Raw genomic sequence first — 24,509 nt, 5'->3', positions numbered from 1 at the left:
CACACATACACACACACCCGATGGAGGACTCGAACCTCCGACGAGGGGAGCCGCACGTGCCGTGGCAAGGCACCCTACACCGCACGGATCGGACATTTTATACCTATCGCAGGACGTCACACCTATCAACACACAGGCAGCGTTGGAACCACAACATGCAAAGGCCATGCTGACGCCGTGCTCGCTGAAGCAAGTCGCCACATCAAAACAAGCAGGACCACAACAGGAACGAACTCTCGATAAGCATAACAAGCAAAGCAGCGCTTGTAAACGAACTGAAAAGTCTCTCTCCCAAACCCAAAACAAATGAGAGGAGAAGCTTAGTGACAACAACAAAATAAGGAAACGAAAGGGAAAGCGGATGCAGACTGGCTGTAGAGGAACACACGTCTGCGACGCAGACAAAGGAAGAGACTCAAGAACAGATGGATTCATATATCCGTCAACAACCTCAGTCACCTCTGTCCTCCGAGATTTTCATCACTAGCGCACGGCATAAGAACAGAATCCATCCAAATTTGAAAGCAGTACGGAAGAATAACAAAACTTAAGACTAGAAAGCCGTCAGTATTACTACTAACGGAAAAGAATCCCAGTCTGAAACTCAAACGAAGAAGGCGTGAGACTAAGCTCGTTTAGTCAGTATTACTGAGATTCTCTGTGGCTATGAGTCGAGCTTATACTCTTTCTGAATATTAACAGAATTAAATGTGAATTCAAAAATGGTTCAAATGGCTCTAAGCACTATGGGACTTAATATCTGAGGTCATCAGTCCCGTAGACTTAGAACTACTTAAACCTAACTAACCTAAGGACATCACACACATCCTTGCCATAGGCAGGATTCGAACCTTCGACCGTAGCAACAGCGCGGTTCCGGACTGAAACACCTAGAACCGCTCGGCCACAGCGGCCGGCAAAATGTGAATTAAACGTTGCAATTCAATAACAGTTTATCTCAAGAGCAGATATAGTTATGTTACAGAAAAGCTAGTATTTTCAGTTTATTGATACCTGGTTATAAAACAGTACCGAACGTAGCACCAGAAGAAAACACAGCCACATCTGTTTTATTTAGAGATGGCACTCCAGTAAACAATTTCGATATTGTAGATTCCAGTCGAGAAATATATCGTACGGTTTGCAATGTCAGCTCAATTACCAACATGTACAGGCAAGCAATAGTAAGAACCTACACAGATACACTTATAATAAAGAGGACTTTCCTTATCTCTTAAGAAGAAACCCCCAAAACCTTTTAATAGCCAGTGGCTTTAACAGTGCATAAAAAAAAGACCAGTCACCAAATTTCAACTACTGAAAGGAGCTCCATAATGGAATTAATAGCATGAAACGAGAACACACTTGGGAATTGAAGTATCGAATCATAGTGATATATAAGTTTTTCATCCCATCTTTGTACAGCGAGGTAGGTAGAACATATTGATGTATTATAAGCGGAAGACTCCTTGCATCTGATCTGACCTTTGTATCCTTAGAGTTATTGCAACTTAGATAAACAGCCCACCAAAGCATATAGATACCAATGGACCCCCAACATTCTGATTCTGGAAGGCAACGAATTAGTGTGTTTTGTCAGCAACTCGTCCACTGATGAACGTGCAATAAATGAATATTCTTTATTCTTCTTGGACTCTTGACGCATACAATCGTCCATCATGACTGCCCCACACTCACTCTCTGCTGTCGCTTCAGTTGAATCCGCAACAAGGGCCGCCGCGCTAACAACCAGTACCGCTCCAGACGCCGTCGCGCTGACTGTGTGGATACTCGTCTGGCTGCTCACAAGTTTATTTCCTCACTCGAGTAACGTGGCGTCTCAATACGACCCTGCACGGCAGAACGAGCAATGTTGTCAGTCCTCCTGAACTCACCGATTCGATATGCGAATGACAATCATGAAATTATGTGAATGCTTACTGTCTTTTCTTTCGGACATGCCCGCACGATTGCAACAAACAATGTGTCCCGGTGGCGCACTCGTTAATGCAACTGCTAATAAGCATGAGTTCGAATCCCGGTCCGGCATATATTTTCACTCGTCACCGCTGATTCCGTGCCATGTATCGAAGCAGCTGATATCGATCACCCCTTCCCTTCCCTTCCCTTCCCTTCCCTTCCCTTCCCTTTCCTTTCCTTTCTCCCCCTCCACCATCAGTTTATATGAAAGCATGGATTTCCAATGAACGTGAGCAGCAACACTGGGAAACGGTAAACCAGTCTCGATAGACTACGATCCTGCCGCTGTCGAACACTTATATGTTCTTGTAAGTGTTTCACCATGTTACACCTGCCATAACACGATGTTCTCACACGCAAAAAATCATTCAAATACGATCTCTGAATTAGAAACCTGCTGCCTCAGCTTCCCTTATACAGGGTGATTAAGCTGCCGATACAGATGTCGTTTTATGCAGTCCGCAATGTTATATCTGGCTTTCAAAAATCAGTCGTGAGATTTTCATATTCTCTTGTGCTACGCTCGAACTATTAGTCCTATAGAAAAAATGAACAGAATCTTTTCTGTAGAAGGTTTAATGTAGTTAGAGAAAATTTACAAAAACGTCAGTTTTACAATTTTTAAGTGCTCGACTATGCCGGTCACGTTATAAGGCCAGTCACTGAAGAGCGAAAGAGTTCGAATGAGGAAAATAATTAGTGCGACCGCAAATTTTTTTTACAATGGTGGAAGGGAGGCTCATGAACAACATACTAGAAATCCTGACCGGTGGGGGCTGAGTGAGTAACTGAGGGTACGTTCGAAAGTCACTTTTGTAGGTTTTTCTTAAATACACTGCCTCTAGCGGAAACATATACCGGTACAAAATTTAACTATGTTAAATTCCATACAAACACGTCCTGTTCATTTTTTCTGTAGGACTATTAGTTTTCGAGTAGCGGGAGAGAGAATATGAAAATCTCGCACATGGTTTTTGAAGACCAGATATAACGTTGCGGGTTAAGTAAAATGACATTGGTAGGGTACCTGAATTACCCTGTACTAAGATGGCGTTACTATCTACTTGGTCCGGTTCTTGTGAAATACTAATCATTTGGAAATCCAGGCATGTAGCATACTAAATTTAATATGACGTTTGTTACAAGGTGTCTTCTTGGCGTAACTGGCAACAATTAATATGAAAAATTCAGTACAGCATTCTACAATACGCACAAACCTGGCATTGAATGCAGGTGCCAATGACCATGTTGGCACCTCCTGGTGGTAGCTAACAGGCAGCAGCGCCTAATGCACGGGAATTCCAAAGAAAGAAGGAAGGTTAGAGTCTAACTTCCCGTCGACTGCGCCGCCATTGGAGACGAAGAACTAACTCGGATTACAAAAGGATTGAACAGGAAATCGGCCGTGACCTTTTCAAAGGAAGTATCCCGGCATTTACCTGGAGCGGTTTAGGGAAATCACAGGAAACCTAAATCTGGGTGGCCGGACGGGTATTTGAAGCGTCTTCCTCTCAAAAGCGAGTCCAGTGTGTTGGTCACTGCACCACTTCAATCCAGCCAATTTTCGGACTCTTCGTGTCTAAGGCTAAGTGCGCTTGGAGGTTGATACAACTGCAGCAATTGCCCGTTATCACAAAACTAGAAGCATCCCTTAACGATTCACACTAACCATTCCAAGTGCTGTTATCTAGGCCGTTGAGCCACATCGCTTTCCTCACCCAATTTATTCTTTTTCTAGAACGCAATGATCACACAGCAGCTCGGAACATATTAAGAAAGCTTGCAGACATATACAGACTAATGAAGAACATACTGTATATGCTTTCACGGCTGGGTCGGATTCTACAAGATAGCTCCGTGTTCGGATTGAATGTGTCATTTTTTTTATAGTCCAACAGCATGCAAATCAGTAATCACATTCCGTTTGCAAAAACTTCCGTCCTCGCGACTTTCACAATTTGCCATCGAACACACTACATTTCAATGACCAAAACGCATGGACAACTCAGTTGTGAAACAAGGGAACATGTCTCATGTATTTCGTGTGTAAACAGTGACGCAGAGAAAGAACCCCGATTTCTCTGTCCTGTCTGATACTAGAGAAGTTCTTTATTGGCTGTCGGTGAGGGTCCTAGCGCGTGTAAAGAAATCAGACGTTACCCAAAGTAAAGAGAAGTGTGGTCAGGGGAAGTGTTCGTAGCATAGAGAGTACTTCGAAATCTAGAATCACATTGGTGTCCGCACTGCTGTGCTGGCGATTACTACCGTGTTTGATAAACTAAGAATAATACTTTCATTATGATCTTTAGTGTAGTTTCGTGAAGATAATCCATGTCTGTCATAAAGATCTAGCAACAACTTTTTCTATTGATATGTACATCTATAGCAGATTTAAGGTTTTAATATAAGAGCAGCTGTAATCTAATACCTGACGAACACACAACCGTACAGAGAAACTCTAATTTACTAATTATCACATCAGTGCCATTCATTTCCATTGCACAGGTAATGCATCTAGAATATCTAAACGGACATTCCACAGTTAAGAGTTTTACTTGTCTGACAGAGCTGTTCCGTCGATGTTGCGCGGTAAGATCAGAAATGAATAGGAACTCTCCAGTCGTGCAACAGGCCTCTATGAGAGCAGGTAGCGTGACAGACGTACGTGAATCACGCGATCGCGTTTTGCGTGAAAGCGCAAGAGACTTAAAATAATTTTACACTGTGCCGTGTGGCAATTCTATCCCTGGAAAAGCCAACTGCGGGACGGAAAGAAATTTGAGAGGGATTTGGCTGGCGGTACTCGGAGGTTCATAATACACTCCTGGAAATGGAAAAAAGAACACATTGACACCGGTGCGTCAGACCCACCATACTTGCTCCGGACACTGCGAGAGGGCTGTACAAGCAATGATCACACGCACGGCACAGCGGACACACCACGAACCGCGGTGTTGGCCGTCGAATGGCGCTAGCTGCGCAGCATTTGTGCACCGCCGCCGTCAGTGTCAGCCAGTTTGCCGTGGCATACGGAGCTCCATCGCAGTCTTTAACACTGGTAGCATGCCGCGACAGCGTGGACGTGAACCGTATATGCAGCTGACGGACTTTGAGCGAGGGCGTATAGTGGGCATGCGGGAGGCCGGGTGGACGTACCGCCGAATTGCTCAACACGTGGGGCGTGAGGTCTCCACAGTACATCGATGTTGTCGCCAGTGGTCGGCGGAAGGTGCACGTGCCCGTCGACCTGGGACCGGACCGCAGCGACGCACGGATGCACGCCAAGACCGTAGGATCCTACGCAGTGCCGTAGGGGACCGCACCGCCACTTCCCAGCAAATTAGGGACACTGTTGCTCCTGGGGTATCGGCGAGGACCATTCTCAACCGTCTCCATGAAGCTGGGCTACGGTCCCGCACACCGTTAGGCCGTCTTCCGCTCACGCCCCAACATCGTGCAGCCCGCCTCCAGTGGTGTCGCGACAGGCGTGAATGGAGGGACGAATGGAGACGTGTCGTCTTCAGCGATGAGAGTCGCTTCTGCCTTGGTGCCAATGATGGTCGTATGCGTGTTTGGCGCCGTGCAGGTGAGCGCCACAATCAGGACTGCATACGACCGAGGCACACAGGGCCAACACCCGGCATCATGGTGTGGGGAGCGATCTCCTACACTGGCCGTACACCACTGGTGATCGTCGAGGGGACACTGAATAGTGCACGGTACATCCAAACCGTCATCGAACCCATCGTTCTACCATTCCTAGACCGGCAAGGGAACTTGCTGTTCCAACAGGACAATGCACGTCCGCATGTATCCCGTGCCACCCAACGTGCTCTAGAAGGTGTAAGTCAACTACCCTGGCCAGCAAGATCTCCGGATCTGTCCCCCATTGAGCATGTTTGGGACTGGATGAAGCGTCGTCTCACGCGGTCTGCACGTCCAGCACGAACGCTGGTCCAACTGAGGCGCCAGGTGGAAATGGCATGGCAAGCCGTTCCACAGGACTACATCCAGCATCTCTACGATCGTCTCCATGGGAGAATAGCAGCCTGCATTGCTGCGAAAGGTGGATATACACTGTACTAGTGCCGACATTGTGCATGCTCTGTTGCCTGTGTCTATGTGCCTGTGGTTCTGTCAGTGTGATCATGTGATGTATCTGACCCCAGGAATGTGTCAATAAAGTTTCCCCTTCCTGGGACAATGAATTCACGGTGTTCTTGTTTTCAATTTTCAGGAGTGTATATGAAAAAACCATTGTCCCGGCTATCAATCATATACGCTTGTCGTTTACATGCATTCCACATTTCAAAGATACAAAAAATATGCAGTTTTCAATTTATTCCAAGTCCTATTTCAAGCGTAAATAAGGTATATATTAAGTCTTCAAACATTTATTCTTCTACTAAACTCTCGAGGGCATTCCATTATATACAAAATGGTATTGATAGATTTTTTGAAAAAGTTATTTTCCCATTGCATTTCATAATTACACAAGAGCAATGTTAACTATCTTGAAATTTTTGTTGTCCATAAATTTTACATACATTACTACTTAAACTTCATGTGATACACTTGCATTTCACGGTTCACATTCATAGAATTTATTGCATTTTTAAATAAGAACAGAAGGAATCGCGCAATTTATTTACATGTTGGCGTCTTATATATCTTTTGTTCTCATGTCTGTTCACAGCTGAACATACAGCCACCAGAAATATTGTTGTGTTCTGATATTTATCTTAACTAATGTTTTCTCTCATTCGTTAATAAATTTGAAGATCGTACCGGTAAACTGCCTACAGGTACTTCCATCGTATGGAAAACTGTTTTTATCTGTATATATGTTTTCGATGTATCTTAGTATCAATTTGGTTTATTAGTTAACAGACTTTCTACGAACTCCGTTGTGGTAAAACGAGGAATATTATACAATATTTGACTGACGACTGTGTAACATCCGCTCTACGTTCCAGTCAGAGCCCACACCAACGTCACTGAGAACAATATTGCACAGTAAGCATGAAATCCATCAAAACAATCAGTATATCCTTTGTTCTTTGGCCAACGGCACATCGCTTGGGCTGCCTGTCTATTAATTACGTGGTTGTGGTCTATACCATCATGAGTCTTACACCAGTTTACATGTAGGACCTACTTCTAGCTTTGTCCTCCAGTTGTGCGTAAGGCCTGAAACCCTCTGCTGCTGTATCAGGCATGAACCACAATCTTTGTTCAGTATCGCTTATACTGTACTTAACACCCAAGTCGGACGTCATCCTCACACCGCACCGGAAGCTGATCAGTGGACATTTTCGTGAAACCGTCCCTCAGTGAAATCTAGTCAGTATTTCAAAAAAACAGCAAAAGACCTGGGCACAGTCAGCATCTTGACTATGAAAAACAAACTGCTGCAACTCGCAAGAAATCTCTCTCCAATCTACATGTAATCCAAAAATTTAGAAAAATACGTCCACACCAAATTATACAACAATTTGTCCAGTCTTTACTCCTGCCAGATCCTTATATTGTGCTGTAGTTCGACATGGCGCAAACAGTGAAAGCTCCAGACGACTCGAGATAGCGAGGAACGCTTGCGTAATCTTTTTGTTAATGATCGGTTGTTCGATTGTATCGATCCTTCCTATTCTCATGCTAGATGCGGCCAGATATGAGGCATGATTTTGATACGCTCGGCTTTCTTCGTCGGTGTTCTTACTCACTCTTGTCCTTAATACCTCTCCTCACGTATCAAGCACCCACCATCGTTCCGCAACTGCAATACCAGATCGGATACGTCCAGCATATTGGTTGTATCTTTGCACAACACTAAATCTTTCTACATCTCCGTCTCCATACCAACCACACGACTTGAGATCCTGCGTCTTATCCAAAACAATTCTGTATTGAAGAAGATAAAAGCTCGTGTCTCATAATTGGCATAGTTCACCTATGCTACGTAAACTGAAGAGGAGGGAGGGGGCGAAAGGAAAGGAAATATCGATATGAGCTGTATCGGGGCTTCGTGCGGAGTCAGCAATGACAATTGAAAATGTGCGCCCGACCAGGACTCGAACTCATGATATCCTGATTACTAGGCAGTTGCATTAACCACTGCTCCACCCAGACACGTGTTTATCGCAAAGGCGCGTACTATCTTGCTCCTACCTAGTGCACATATCCTTATACCCTTTCCATTTCCTCCATGCTCGCTAATTTTAGATTCCTGCTTGAGGTAGAACGTAAATGTGCATCTGAACTGAAGGTTTTGGATTCATTGCCTACCGAGGCTAATCAATTATGTGACTGCATGGTGTTCGTTCTTTCGAACATGTCCGAAAGAGCATTCATCTGCATCTTTCTATTTCTGTTTTCTTCTTTCCAACTCAAGTGCTAATCTTGCTCTATTATTCCTCGCTTTTGAGAGGAAGACGCTTCAAATACCCGTCCGGCCACCCAGATTTAGGTTTCCTGTGATTTCCCTAAACCGCTCCAGGTAAATGCCGGGATACTTCCTTTGAAAAGGTCACGGCCGATTTCCTGTCCAATCCTTTTGTAATCCGAGTTAGTTCTTCGTCTCCAATGGCGGCGCAGTCGACGGGAAGTTAGACTCTGACCTTCCATCTTTCTTTGGAATTCCCGTGCATTAGGCGCTGCTGCCTCTTAGCTACCACCAGGAGGTGCCAACATGGTCATTGGCACCTGCATTCAATGCCAGGTTTGTACATATTGTAGAATGCTGTACTGAATTTTTCATATTAATTGTTGCCAGTTACGCCAAGAAGACACCTTGTAACAAACTTCATATTAAATTTAGTATGCTACATGCCTGGATTCCCAAATGATTAGTATTTCACAAGAACCGGACCAAGTAGATAGTAACGCCATCTTAGTACAGGGTTATTTTACACATTGTCATTATTAATATTATTGTTATTATCAATATAATTACATACTACTTATGTAATATGCACATTGTAATGTTTAGTCACATTGGAAGTCTGATTCGATATAATAGATGAAAGAAATGCTTAAATAAATAAATACACACACTAATCTGCCGAAACGTTAGGAACACTGCCCACCGCGAAACTGAATGTCGTCCAGTGACGTTGAAGGCACGTGACGCGTAAAGAAAGCGTGTAAGCAGAGCACAGACGAATGCGGAATCATTCTGCGGATGATACGGGAAACCCACCGACATAAGCGACTTTGACAAAGGGCATCTTGTTATGACCCGGGACCTCTAAACGTGCATATCGGAACTGGCGAAGCTGTTCGGCGTGGTGCCATTATGAGTATCTGTCGAAATTGGTTGAAGGTCAGTGAGCTCATGAGCAGGCATTAAAGTGTTCGATGTACACGCCACGTGGCTTTCAAAGGCTTGCGCGCACTTTAAAGCACTATAAGCGGCGACCTGTGGCGGATCTGACGACAGAGTATAATGCTGGTACCGGCACACAGGTGGTTCGGAGCATACCGTTGTGTGTATGTTGTTGAAAAATGAGCTCCGCAGCAGAAAACTCCTTCCTGTTCCCATGCTGATCCAACGACATCGTCAATTTCGACTGCAGCGCGCATGCGATTATCGACGCGGCAACGCAGATCAATGCAAACGGGTCGCCGGATCGGATGAATCACCTTCCTCGTTGCTTCAGGGCGATGGTCTTGTCCCGATTCGATGCCATCCAGACGAACGTCTCCTCGGAACATACACACTGCTAGTAGGGGCAGTATTACGTTATGGACGACATTATTCTGCGCTTCCATGGAACCTGCGCTAGTAATCGAAGGCACCATGACGGTTGTGCACTATTGCTGACCAACTGCATCTCTTCATGATTAATGCACTTATCGACTTTGACATGGATCTTCCAGCAGAATGTCTGCGTCACAAGGACAGAATCGTGCTACAGTGGTTTGAGGAGCACCATAGGGAACTCACTTTGACGACGTCTCGGTCACGAGATTCGCCTTTTTTACGCGATGGAGTACTCCTGGGACGCCATCCGGCGTCATATCGGCGCCCACGAACCACCAACTTATAATTTACGGGAATTGCAAGGCCTGAGCGTAGACATCTGGTGTCACATACGTCCATAAAGACACCAATGACTTGTAGAATCTGAGAATCTGTGTCACGTAGTATCGCCTTAGAGGGGCAGCTGTTCCTCAATCGGCTCTCTGGCCGAATTTTTCAGCAGTATCGCGTGATCCATCCACGAGGCATCACGCTGAGACACATCGAGTTCTCCAGACCAGAACGAGCAGTTTAGAATTAACAGTTCTCTCTTTGTCTTCATGCTCACGGGGAACATCAAAAAATCGAGGTTTTAGCTGGTTGAACAATCATAATTCATAACGACAGCTTGATGGGTTGCGTTCTCACAGCTGAATATGTACTAGTAGATCTAGATCTCTGCAGATATCACGTGATGGTGACGCCTTCGCAGCGTTTTTGATGAAAGTGTGACAATAACGACAAATCAGAATATTTCTTACGATAGTAATCATTCCCATGAAACTAGCTGCATCAGTTACCGAAGCGTTGGCGTTCATTATAAATCACTGGTGTCAACGCAGTCTGAAAAACTTTATTCAGTCAGATACCTGCCAAGAATGCCTAGGCTCATAAATTGAGGAATAAGATTACCGTTTTTGGTAACGTGCTGTTACTATTCAAATTAAGAATTTTCACGTATTGAAAATTTCAGTTCACGATTTCTTGGGAGAATTGGTGTTCCCCGTTGACTTTTAAACACATTATACAACAGTGAACTTAAAGTAGTGTCTAGTATCTGACGTCATTATTATTTACATAATCATCCACGGCAGACATTTATTCTTGCCTACTGTGATGGAATATCGCATCGGTATTCTGATTTTTTTTTCATGAGGTGAAACTGGGTGCGAGCACAGATATCCGCACGAGGCCACATTCACTGATAGCTGTGAGCTTCCCGATGCTTGTGATACATCACATGAGCTTTTACCTGTCCAAAGCATTCGATTTCACTGTGCCAACGCTTCGGTAACTGATGCAGCTAGTTTCATGGGAATGATTACTATCGTAAGAAATATTCTGATTTGTCGTTATTGTCACACTTTCATCACAAACGCTGCGAAGGCGTCACCATCACGTGATATCTGTAGAGATCTAGATCTACTAGTATATATTCAGCTGTGAGAACGCAACCCATCAAGCTGTCGTTTTGAATTATGCCTGTTCAACCAGCCAAAACCTCGATTTTTTGTTGTTCCCCGTGAGTATGCACACAAAGAGAGAACTGTTAATTCTAAACTGCACGTTCTGGTCTGGAGAACTCGATGTGTCTCAGAGTGATGCCTCGTGTATACGTTTACAATTGAAATTTATGCCATGAATGTAACTTTCCGAATATATTAACTCAATTTTTCGGGCCTAATCGCTACACATTAATTGTAAGCCACTTGTATTTTCTGGATTTTATTTTTCTGCTATAGGTGTTTCTGTCACTGCTGTAGTTGCTCCTTGAGCATGTATCCTCGGCTTTTGCGATAAACGATTTTTCGATTAACCCAAGCGGACACGTCATCTCCAATTCCGTATATGTCCCACATAAGTCGCTGCGTTCAAAGAGTCAATGAATTCTTTTAAAATACGCAATGACTATTCGTAACGTTCTTATTCATTTTCTCCCTATATGTTTGCCGTAAAGTTGAAATCTAAATGGCTCAAATGGCTCTGAGCACTATGGGACTCAACTGCTGAGGTCATTAGTCCCCTAGAACTTTTGAAATCTAAGCTTCGCATGTGTTTGGAGCTTACGGGCGGTCAACGCGGAGGTTATCAGCGCTAAGTTTCGCGATACGAAACGCGGTGATATTAAAAGTGAAGAGCGAGCAGACACGATCATAGCACTAAAGCTAGTGTATTTGCATCCCAGTAAGATTAAAGTACAGTATAGACTTCATAAAAACGTCCTGATACATATTTACTGAAAGTTACACCTGAACGGAGCCGCCCATTTCGTTTCATTATTTTCATCTTAAATTAAGGTAGTTCCTTCTGGTGCTACACCTTGCTGCGTCATCTTCTTCATTCGTTATCTTTCTGAGCTCTTCTTTATGTTTATCTTATTCCTATTCTCTTTAAGAATAAAAATGTAAAAGCCGTTTGGCTAGGGCCTCCCGTCGGGAAGACCGTTCGCCGGGTGCAAGTCTTGACGCCACTTCGGCGACTTGGACGTCGATGGGGATGATATGATGATGATAAGGACAACACAACACCCACTCCCTGAGCGGAGAAAATCTCCGATCCAGCCGGGAATCGAACCCGGGCCCTTAGGATTGACATTCTGTCGCGCTAACCACTTTTTTTTCCAATTTTGTTCGTTGTTGATCGTTGGGTTTGGTCGTTGCGGACGTCGCAGGACATCCGTTAAAGTTCGTTTCTTGATCCTTCCACTCAGTTTTTTATTACAGAAGCCAACCAGCTCTCTGACCGAACACGCTGAACTACCGTGTCGGCGAGCACTCAGCTACCGGTGGCGGCCGTCTTTAAGAATAAGAAAAATATATTAAATGACATGAAACATAAGGAAAAACATCAAGTGCCGCATGTATTGAAATAAATGTTGTCCCAAAAAGCAGAGAATATCCCTCACCAAGCTCAACAGAACGCCACGCATTCTTTAGTAATAAGTGCACCACTACCAACATAAAGAAAGGATGATCTCCTTATTTTGTAGTCTCTAAGATAATCGGTGTGATTTAAAAGTTAATATTTTTTAAGAAGAACCTTGTTGCAGTTGATACAGAATACTAATCTGGCTTGATGGCATATGCACTACACTTGTCATACTGTCTCTGCTAGGACTACGTCGTACAATGAGTTAAGACTCTGGTTTTAATAAGTATGCTTTAATGTGACAGTACATCTTAACTTAAAGAAATGTATTTAGCTTCACGATGTCACATGCTGACATCATAACTTACACTTCGTAAAATCATTGGTCTGAGGAAAAACGCAGCACTGTACTGCTTCTTTACACGAAGTTCATGCAGAAAGTTTGTGTTTATTTTTAGTTTTATTTTAATTTTCGGTGACACCGCAATCTATGTGTTTTCTGATCATAGTGCGTCAACAACGGTGCGCCGATATCTTGGAAAGCAAACCCTGACGTATAGGGAAGATAAACGCTTTCACTTACTGTTTCCCCTCTTCTACGAAGCTACTATGAGACCCAGTAAACATACCAAACCTTGATACAATCAGTCCTCTCATGTTACGTAGTAACTGTAGATATATTTAGAACTATTGAGTCACAGGTAAATTAGCTCTCACACTACTACGATTATAAAGCTATCACTATTGGATTTATTTATATAGACGTTGTTTAACTGTTCGATATTGTGATATAAATGGCATCTCCTTAGTTTTACACTGATGTCAGAGCTGTCTCTTTTTTGCTTTGCATCAGTGTGAAAGTACATTTTAAAAGACCAGGACGGCAAATGGAAGAGCTGCAGGATTGGCCTTGAAAAATGGAAGTTGTCGAGGTTTCTTTCCTCGGAAAGTTGCAACATTTCCATGGAATGGAGCGCAAAAGAGATTTTCCGTTAAATTTCCTGTTAGCTCACTGAATAGTTCAGTTACATAAAGAAATATATGATTTAAAGGTACAAAAATATTTTGTCCAGAATTTAATTAATTTAATAAGACCCAGATACAGCCTTATTACATAGTTCAAAGCACGGACCTCGTCTGGTCGATGACAACTGGCTGTATTACCTGTTCACGACTTCATGCACAATACATACATCGAAGAAATTTCTACTTCTCGTGGCGCTATGATTTTCAGAATCTGAGACACAACAAAATAGTTTCATCCATAAATGCACACTTACGAACTTTTTTCTTCCTGGATCATACATCTTTAAGGATTCTAGGATTCATTTACGGACCTCATGCTTGCTACAGCCTTGCTTATGTCTCCTGTTGCGCGCTGTATGGTAGAACTCGGGCTTAAAAATTGAAAATCACGCTATGGTAATGCATCTGTCTTAAGTACTCGCTAACGCAGTAAACTGAGCAGCTGGGAACACTACTCTCAAACACAGACAGATTCTTGTAAATGAAAAGCATATTCATGCGTTTGCAGCGTCGCAAGGCGAAGGAAAACCGGAAATACTATTTCAGTCCTTCACGTATTAAGATCGTCAGCACTACGGTTCGCAACAGCGCTGGTAGGCATTGCTTCAGCACGTTATGGACATGTTTATTTACAAATCATTAACTAAATAGAAATAGTTGATGTGAGCTAAATCGAAACGATTATACTCTCGAAGTTACAGTCAGATTTAAATCAACTGCCCTCTGTGGTTTAATGTCCTAAGCTGCCTCCCTGCTGTAGCCAGCCCATGCAGCGCTTTGCTCTCCGTGGCCATGGAAAACTCAAAAAATGGCTCTGAGCACTATGAGACTCAACATCTTAGGTCATAAGTCCCCTAGAACTTAGAACTACTTAAACCTAACTAACCTAAGGACATCACACACACCCATGCCCGAGGCAGGATTCGAACCTGCGACCGTAGCAGGCCCGCGGTTCCGGACTGCAGCGCCAGAACCGCTAGACCACCGCGGCCGGCACGGAAAACTCACTTTAAAGTCACCATCTCCTACAAAAATCAAGGGAAAATATCAAGTAGCCACGTATAATATAGATCTTTTTGTTGGGTCTAAGAGCATAAAAAATCAGGGCCAGAGTTAGCTATTTTTTTTAAACTTGTCACATCATATCTCGGAAACTATTGTACTTGCTGAATTACTTTCTTTGGGCTGATTACCAAAACATCTCGCAAAATACCACGCATCAACGGATCTTTCCAAAATTGCGTAGCGCACTGCGTTAGCTGTGTGTTGTTTTCCGAAAAGTGCGTTTCTTTCTCAATTTGTCAATGTTTAACTCGTAGCAAGCATGAAGTTCAAATCTCTATTTCGTTCAAAAACCACGAAAAGCTTATGACCTCTAAGCATGTCAAAAATTTTGTTCTTAAACGTAATCAAGGTATCAGCTACATTTTTTCTTGAAACAGGAAAAATTTTCACTTACAGAAACGTTTACCGCTTTGTTCATCTTAAGTGTCAACCGAGCTGGAGCACGCAATGCCAAGCTACCATCGATATTTTGGCCGTCAAATGGCAACTACTTTAAGTCGGAATGCAGTATATTCTCGAGTACCAAGCTAGTGCGGAGTGTTCCGCGGTGATGTTTTGCTGACAGTGGAGTCCTGTGTATCTTCTGCCCATGGCTTATTTTCCTTCTTGTCACAAGTTTTCTCCTTTTGTTTATTCCCCACCCAAGGTAATGTAGCCCACTGTAGAATTCTTAGTTCTTTTAAGACATATTACATCGATCTGGAAATTGAGCAAAGAGTCCAACAGTGCTCCATCACTCCAACGTCTCTGGTTTTCTTTGGTGTAATACTAATACGTAACATCGCTTCATCTATAGTGAATGTTAAGAATTTAAAAAATACGTTCATCATGTCTTTCCTCAGGAACTCGATATTCAAAATGTGCCAGCGTAATTTAACATTTTTGATTGCAGTATGGGACGTATAAATAACAAAATCTTTGGTTAATCCAAGCAACTTTGGCAGACAAGCTGAGACAAACCAAAAGAAAACACACTACTGAGTTATGATACACTGTTGTTGTGGTCTTCAGTCCTTAGACTGGTTTGATGCAGCTCTCCATGCTACTCCATCCAGTGCAAGCTTCTTCATCTCCCAGTACTTACTGCAACCTACATCCTTCTGAATCTGTTTAGTGTATTCATCTCTTGGTCTCCCTCTACGATTTTTACCCTCCACGCTGCCCTCCAATACTAAATTGGTGATCCCTTGATGTCTCAGAACATGTCCTACCAACCGATCCCTTCTAGTCGAGTTGTGCCACAAACTTCTCTTCTCCCCAATCCTATTTAATACTTCTTCATTAGTTATGTGATCTACCCACCTAATCTTCAGCATTCTTCTGTAGCACCACATTTCGAAAGCTTCTGTTCTCTTCTTATCCAAACTAGTTATCATCCATATTTCACTTCCATACATGGCTACGCTCCATACAAATACTTTCAGAAACGACTTCCTGACACACTCGATGTTAACAAATTTCTCTTCTTCAGAAACGCTTTCCTTGCCATTGCCAGTCTACATTTTATATCCTCTCTACTTCAACCATCATCAGCTAATTTGCTCCCCAAATAGCAAAACTCCTTTACTACTTTAAGTGTCTCATTTCCTTATCTAATTCCCTCAGCAGCACCCAACTTAATTCGACTACATTCCATTATCCTCGTTTTGCTTTTGTTGATGTTCATCTTATACCCTCCTTTCATGACACTGTCCATTCCGTTCAACTGCTCTTCCAAGTCCTTTTCTGTCTCTGACAGAATTACAATGTCATCGGCGAACCTCAAGGTTTATATTTCTTCTCCATGGATTTTAATAGCTACTCCGAATTTTTCTTTTGTTTCCTTCACTACTTGCTCAATATACAGATTGAATAACATAGGGGATAGGGTACAACCCTGTCTCACTCCCTTCCCAACCACTGCTTCCCTCTCATTCCCCCTCGACTCTTATAACTGCCATCTGGTTTCTGTACAAATTGTAAATAGCCTTTCTTTCCCTGTATTTTACCCCTGCCACCTTCAGAATTTCAAAGAGTGTATTCCAGTCAACATTGACAAAAGCTTTCTCTAAGTCTACAAATGCTAGAAACGAAGGTTTACCTTTCCTTAATCTTTCTTCTAAGATAAATCGTAAGGTCAGTATGGCCTCTCGTGTTCCAATATTTGTACGGAATCCAAACTGATCTTCCCGAGGTCGGCTTCTACCAGTTTTTCCATTCGTCTGTAAAGAATTCGCGTTAGTATTTTGCATCAATGACTTATTAAACTGATTGTTCGGTAATTTTCACATCTGTCAACACCTGCTTTCTTTGGGATTGGAATTATTATACTCTTCTTGAAGTCTGAGGGTATTTCGCCTGCCTCATACATCTTGCTCACCAGATGGTAGAATTTTGTCAGGACTGGCTCTCCCAAGGCCGTCAGTAGTTCTAATGGAATGTTGTCTACTCCCGGGGCCTTGTTTCGACTCAGGTCTTTCAGTGCTCTGTCAAACTCTTCACGCAGTATCATATCTCCCATTTCATCTTCTTCTACCTCCTCTTCCATTTCCATAATATTGTCCTCAAGAACATCGCCCTTGTATAGACCCTCTATATACTGATTCCACCTTTCTGCTTTCCCTTCTTTGCTTAGAACTGGGTTTCCATCAAAGCTCTTGATATTATTGCAATTGGTTCTCCTTTCTCCAATGGTCTCTTTAATTTTCTTGTAGGCAGTATCTATCTTACCCCTAGTGAGATAAGCCTCTACATCCTTACATTTGTCCTCTAGCCATCCCTGCTTAGCCATTTTGCACTTCCTGTCGATCTCATTTTTGAGACGTTTGTATTCCTTTTTGCCTGCTTCATTTACTGCATTTTTATGTTTTCTCCTTTCATCAATTAAATTCAATTTTTCTTCTGTTACCCAAGGATTTATGCTGGCCCTCGTCTTTTTACCTACTAGATCCTCTGCTGACTTCACTACTTCATCTCTCAAAGCTACCCATTCTTCTTCTACTGTATTTCTTTCCTCCATTCCTTCAATTGTTCCCTTATGCTCTCCCTGAAACTCTGTACAACCTCTGGTTTAGTCAGTTTATCCAGGTCCCATCTCCTTATTTTTGCAGTTTCTTCAGTTTTAATCTACATACCTATCATTATTTATTATACACTTTAGAGCCGCAACAATTACAATGACAATGACAAGTAATTAGTCTCAATAGATGTTGTCTGCAGATTTAGAGGATGCGCGACGTAAGCCAATTTGAATAACAATTTTGACTCAATAAAGTTGTGTTAACTTTGACCTGCTTAGGAGTAGTTTTCGGTAGAGCGTCTTTTCTAGTGGTAAGTTTGTGACTGAATCCGTTAATGAGAAACTAAAAATCAGAGTCAAACAGCATATGATTGTACTTTCACATTTTAGTTAAATTACTTCACAATCAAAGAAAAAGTTTGTCCTAAGTGGTGATTTAAATTTGTTATGATGTTTAACATTTACAGTATTACCTACAATGATTAGTATTAATCGCACAGAGTAAAATAAATGAATAAATAATGTATCAACGCGTTACATAACCATCGCTTAGTTAGAATTTCGTTAGGCTCCTTAATTCCCTTTTTGAAGCATTTCTCGATTTTACTCTCGGTTCGCGGGTCTGCGTACCAATGCGCAGTTTAGTGAACGAAAATCAACCTATATGTCAATTGCCAAGTTTCCAGCTCTCTCTCTCTCTCTCTCTCTCTCTCTCTCTCTCTCTCTCTCGTTTCTGCCCGAGGCAGTGAGAAACTCCTGAACTCCTTATCGCACAAAATAGGGACAAAGTAGTATCATAACTGTTCGAAGAATTCGAGATAAGCCGAACCTAACCAGCGCCTACGGCGCGTCATTGCTGAGACTCTCCTTGTGAGGCAACATCTCCAACTCCCTGAGAACACTGTGCGCGCACCATACTAGTTTCCGGAGCTGTAAGATCAAGGGCCGCCGCTATCGCTCCACTCTGTCGGGAACCCACGTGTTCTGAGGATCGCGCATTCTGTCTCCTGCCGTGAAGGCATTCCTCCATCCGCTTTACTTGTTCACAGGAGGTTTACCTTTGCCAAGAGAGACAGAGCTGTCACAATTTCACTCAGCACTTTTCAAGGGAATACGATGACTGAATCTAAGAAAGTGAAATGGGATCATTTTCCTTTACATCTGTGCTCCAGCCAGATGTGCTGCTTCGCTCACGTAGCATACCGACATCTTCCTCCCGCTTTCATTTGGGCTAGAAGAATGTCTATCAATCCATCTACCGACAAGCTCCAACCATTTTACTTTTGCTGCCACGGCCATGAACTATATATGGCACTAAGTAATATAATTCTTGGTTCCTCCGAAATTTTAAAAGTAAGCCAAGCCTTTCCGTAATGCATAACATCAATTTCCCAGTGGTTCCAATTGGTGTTTGGCACTATATGTGTGACGTTCTAAGGCTGTTATCATTCAAATGTGATGTAAAACTAAGAAGCGAATTTCACCTACCAAACTATTTCCTAATCTGCGTGATGTAATAAAATTAAAAATTATTTGTTGTAATAACAAAGAACGGATTCAACGCTATTCCAAATGAAAATCAGCCAATAAAACTAGAGCAAAGGTTCCTCAGTAACTGATCACTTTCAGACTATCAACTAAATGACAGGGAACTGTAATGAAGACACGATAGGATAAGATATCGCAGTGCCTGTGTTAATCCGAATTATGATGCAAAGTTCCTTTGGACATGCACGCATGCATCGTAATTCTGAATAATATAGGCACTGCAATATCCTATTTGTCAGGTGACACCGGGCAAGCGACTTTCAAGTAAAATGTCTCGCCCGTACAGGCATATACATAATGGCTGTATGGTTAGAGATTGTAGACACGTGGTTGACGACGTGTGGAAATTTGGATCTGGCCATGAGTCATGCTCGGACAGGCTAAATGTTTGGCGACCGCTCGCGATAAGCAGGAAATCCGGGTTCGAATATCGGCCTAGCACAAATTTTCACTGTCGTCATTCCAGTGGTTGTCAATATTCGCAATGGCAAATACATTTCATGTATTGAAGGCAAGATGATATTATACAGGGTGGTCCCAGTGCATATTATACCGGTTTACGTTACCGCTGTTGGTGAATGACGCTTCGTCGCTAAATAGAACGCTTGCAAAAAATCTGTCATTGTCGCGTAATTTCTCTTGTGACCAGTGAAAGAACTGTACACGACGTTCAAAGTCGTCGCCATGCAATTCCTGGTTTGTAGAAATATGGTACGGGTGCAATTAATGTTGATGTAGAATTCTCAACACCGACGTTTTTGAGATTCCCGATTCTCGCGCAACTTGTCTGTTACTGATGTGCGGATTAGTCGGGACAGCAGCTAAAACACCTACTTGGGCATCATCATCTGTTGCAGGTCGTGGTTGACGTTTCATATGTGGCTGAACACTTCTTGTTTCCTTAAATAACGTAACTATCCGGTGAACGGTACGGACACTTCGATGATGTCGTCCAGGATACCGAGCAGCATACATAGCACACGCCCGTTGGGCATTTTGATCACAATAGCCATACATCAACACGATATCGCCCTTTTCCACAATTGATAAACGGTCCTTTTTAACACGGGTAATGTATCACGAAACAAATACCATCCGCACTGGCGGAATGTTACGTGATACCACGTACTTATACGTTTGTGACTATCACAAAACGAAAAACGTGGTCCAACTAAAACATTCATATTTCTTTACGTACTACACGATTATGTAATAAAAAAATGGGGGTTCCTATTTAAAAAAAACGCAGTTGATATCCGTTTGACCTATGGCTGCGACATCTAGCGGGCCAACCATAGCGCCATCTGGTTTACCCCTTCAAGCTAGACGAGTTTCGTTCTTTGTAGTTTCTTCGTTTGATGCTTATTTCGTGAGATATCAATGGACCACCATGTATCAATCCTTCATCAGGTACAAAAAAAACTATCGACTATTTTATACAGGATGATTCATCTGACCCTATCGATGTCGTTTTATGCAACTGACAATGTTATATCTGGCCTTCAAAAACCCACTAGCGACATTTTCATATTCTCTTGCTCGCTACGCCCAAACTGTTAGTCCCCAATGAAAACCGAACAGAACCTTTTCGTAGGAAATTTAATGTAGTTAGATTTTGTATTGGAATATTTTTTGCTGGAGGCCACAGTTTCCGAGCTATTCAAGAAAAATATACAAAAATGGCCTTCAAATGCATCTCCACCCCCATACTCATCCCTCAGCAGTCAGGATTTCCCGTTTTTTGTTCTTGGCTTTCCCTCCTAGCACTGTAAAAAGATTTCCGATTACTCGAACTATTTTCGGTGTTAGGCTTTTTTGGTCTCCATTGATTAGGCTATTACGCATAGTCGGATGTTTCGTTAACATTGTTGACTTAAAAGTGTCTGCAATTGTAATGAAAGAAATATGACTCTTGTAAACTTTACGCTAAAACTGGTTACGTTTACAGTTCGATCAACACTTAATCCCGACAAGCACAGTAGTTCAGTATATGACTAATACAACGATGTAATTGTTTATTTAATGCTGTTATAATACACAAAATTGTTAGGTAAAATTTACACAAGCGTCAATTTTACAATTTGTAAGTGCTCGAATAAGCCGGTGGCGTAATATTGCTAGTCAATGAAGACGAAAGAGGTCGAATGCGGAAAATAATTCGTGCAATCGCAATCTTTTGTACAGTGGTAGGAGGGGAAGCCATGATCACAGCATACTAGAAATCCTGACTGATGGGGGCTGAGTGTGGGAGTGGGGATGCCGTTGAAGGTCACATATGCACGTTTCTTCTAGTTTGATGCTTATTTCTAGTGATAACGTCTCCAAGTACAAAATTTAAGTATATTAAATTTACTAAAAGAAGGTACTAAGAGAAATTTGTGAACATCGAGTATAGATTTAAGTGTCAAGAAATCTTTTCTGGAAGTATTTGTATGGAGTGTAGCCATGTATCGAAGTGAAACGAGGAGCCGCACGGGATTAGCAGAGCGGTCTAGGCGCTGCAGTCATGGACTGTCCGGCTGGTCCCGGCGGAGGTTCGAGTCCTCCCTCGGGCATGGATGTGTGTGTTTGTCTTTAGGATAATTTAGGTTAAGTAATGTGTAAGATTAGGGACTGATGACCTTAGCAGTTAAGACCCATACGATTTCACACACATTTGAACACTTTTGAAACGTGGACGATAAATTGTTTAGAGAAAAAGAGAATAGAAGCTTTCGAAATGTGGTGCTACGGAAGAATGCTGAAGATTAGATGGGTAGATCAACTAACTAATGAGGAGGAGAGAAATTTGTGGCACAACTTGACTAGAAGAAGGGATCGGTTGGTAGGACATATTCTGAGGCATCAAGGGATCACCAATTTAGTATTGGAGGGCAGCGCGGAAGGTAAAAATCGTAGAGGGAGACCAAGAGATGAATACACTAAACAGATTCAGAAGGATGTAGGTTGCAGTAGGTACTGGGAGATGAAGAAGCTTGCACAGGATAGAGTAGCAAGGAGTCTCTGGACTGAACACCACAACAATAACAACAAGGAGGTACTGATTGTTAATTATGTAGGTCTGATAGTTTGCGCGTAGTGAGAGAGAGAATATGAAAATCTCGCACGTGGTTTTGGTGCGCCAGGTAAAAAATTGCGGGCTGCATAAAACGACATCGATAGGGGCTGCTGAATCACCCTGTAGAACCATATTTGAAACTATAAAATAACTTGGAATTGAAACGACTATATCAATATAATATACTGTATGTGCATACATTATGCCCTAGTATGTACAAAGTATGTCCTAAAATAACGTATATCCCAGTATAATAGGGGTAATGTTGGCTCTTGGAGCACTTTTCAGACTTTCGGCTCCAGCCAGCCATCTAATAGAACTTTAAATATTTTTCTTATTCCATTTTGAAATTATAGACCTCACTTTATGTGTGTTGCTATCTTTTTCGGAAATTACAGAAATTACTCCGAAAAGTAAAGCTTTTCCAAATTTGAAAAACTGTTCGAAGGTACAATATGGTCATGTATCAACGAATAAATATTATATTCAAATTTAAATGTGTATCAATCGTGAAAATCCTGTCAATATTGTATTTGAATGTCTATCTGTTACATTTTTACTTTAGTACGCACCAATAATCAGCAAGTCAAATCAAACCAAAAAGAAATATTATCAATAACCAGTATCAAGTTAAAATAGTTTTGAGATAGAAGCTACTGGCAACCAACACAAATTTCCATTTTAAGACAGGGAACATTGTTAACACGATAAAGAAATTTAGTTCATTTGCAAATATCAGATGTTCCGTGGTAGAAGGCGTCCTTCTGTTTCAAGGTACAAGATGGTGGACGACCGACGAATAGTATCCCCCACATAGCTTTATTATATTATCCAAAACTTGAAAATGTAGAAAAAAATGGTTCAAAAGGCTCTGAGCACTATGGGACTTAACAGCTGTGGTCATCAGTCCCCTAGAACTTAGAACTACTTAAACCTAACGAACCTAAGGACATCACACACATCCATGCCCGAGGCAGGATTCGAACCTGCGACCGTAGCAGTCGCGCGGTTCCGGACTGGGCGCCTAGAACCTCTAGACCACTGCGGCCGGCGAAAATGTAGAACTTGAAATATTTACAAACACTCCACAAAAGATAACAGCGTACCTCACAACAGCAAATGTCGTAAAATGATTATGGCGATCTTTACTGCACATTGCTTTGGGTGATTTTAAATCAGTCACTAGATCCAAACACCAACTCGTACACATCACGTGTTCCTAGGTATCTTATCCCCCAGACACAGTACTTCTCCATACATTGTCTACAACAACAACATAGCCTAATGTAGACCGCAGAAATCAGGCGAAAAATTTATCTATAGAAGAGGAGTCGATGAGGAGACCCAATCTTACCAAATTTATTTACAGCAACTTTAGAATATACCACTAGGATAATAGAATGGGACAGCGATGGCATCACAAAAAAGAAAATTAAATTATCTGTGATTTGCAGGCAACAAAATGCTCTTTGCAGATAGTCAAGATAAACCACAGAAGACTCAAGAACAACTCAACGATATGAGTAATCATGTTGGCCTTGATATTAATCTATCACAGATAAATATCATGACACTCGATCCCTAAGAACCACTGATGCAGTTAAATAACACTCAGCGCGAAAACACGCAGCAACATACATGCCTTGAACAAGGCTTTTCATTCAGGAATTGGAAATGGACACCGGTTTTAAGAATATACAGAAATGGGCTGCAGCTTGAGCTGTCTTACGAAGGGAGACTGACTGTTACAATTAAAACGACAAATGGCCATATGGTACACAAAATCTATTTTTAAACTCCATCTCTCACACATAAATCAAAAATCAGTGTCACACAAAGTGGTTTGCAACGCAGCATTTTATACATAGTACGAAGGGAAAGGTACAGAAACTGATCCGCGCGGGATTAGCCGAGCGGTCAGTCTGCGTTCGGCAGGGCAGCAGTGCGCACCGCGCTCGGCCGTCCACGCCGCTGCGCGCGCGGAGTGTTTTGTTTACTTCCTCGTCACAGCGCTTCTCAGTCGAACAAGCTGTAATGGCCAACTCTTACAGGAAGAACACTCTTAAGTTCACCTTCTCAAACGAATACGCACGACCCAAAGCACTGGCCGTCGAACGCTTCCTACGCGAAGACGTGAAGATCCCGCGTGACGAACTCATCGGCATACACCTATCGATCGTTAGCAGCGTCGTTTATGTTAAGATGACTTCCGACGCTGCCTGCAA

The sequence above is a fragment of the Schistocerca nitens genome, chromosome 1 (assembly GCF_023898315.1).
Source record: "Schistocerca nitens isolate TAMUIC-IGC-003100 chromosome 1, iqSchNite1.1, whole genome shotgun sequence".
Classification (NCBI taxonomy): Eukaryota; Metazoa; Arthropoda; class Insecta; order Orthoptera; family Acrididae; genus Schistocerca; species Schistocerca nitens.
This window is presented reverse-complemented; position numbering follows the sequence as displayed.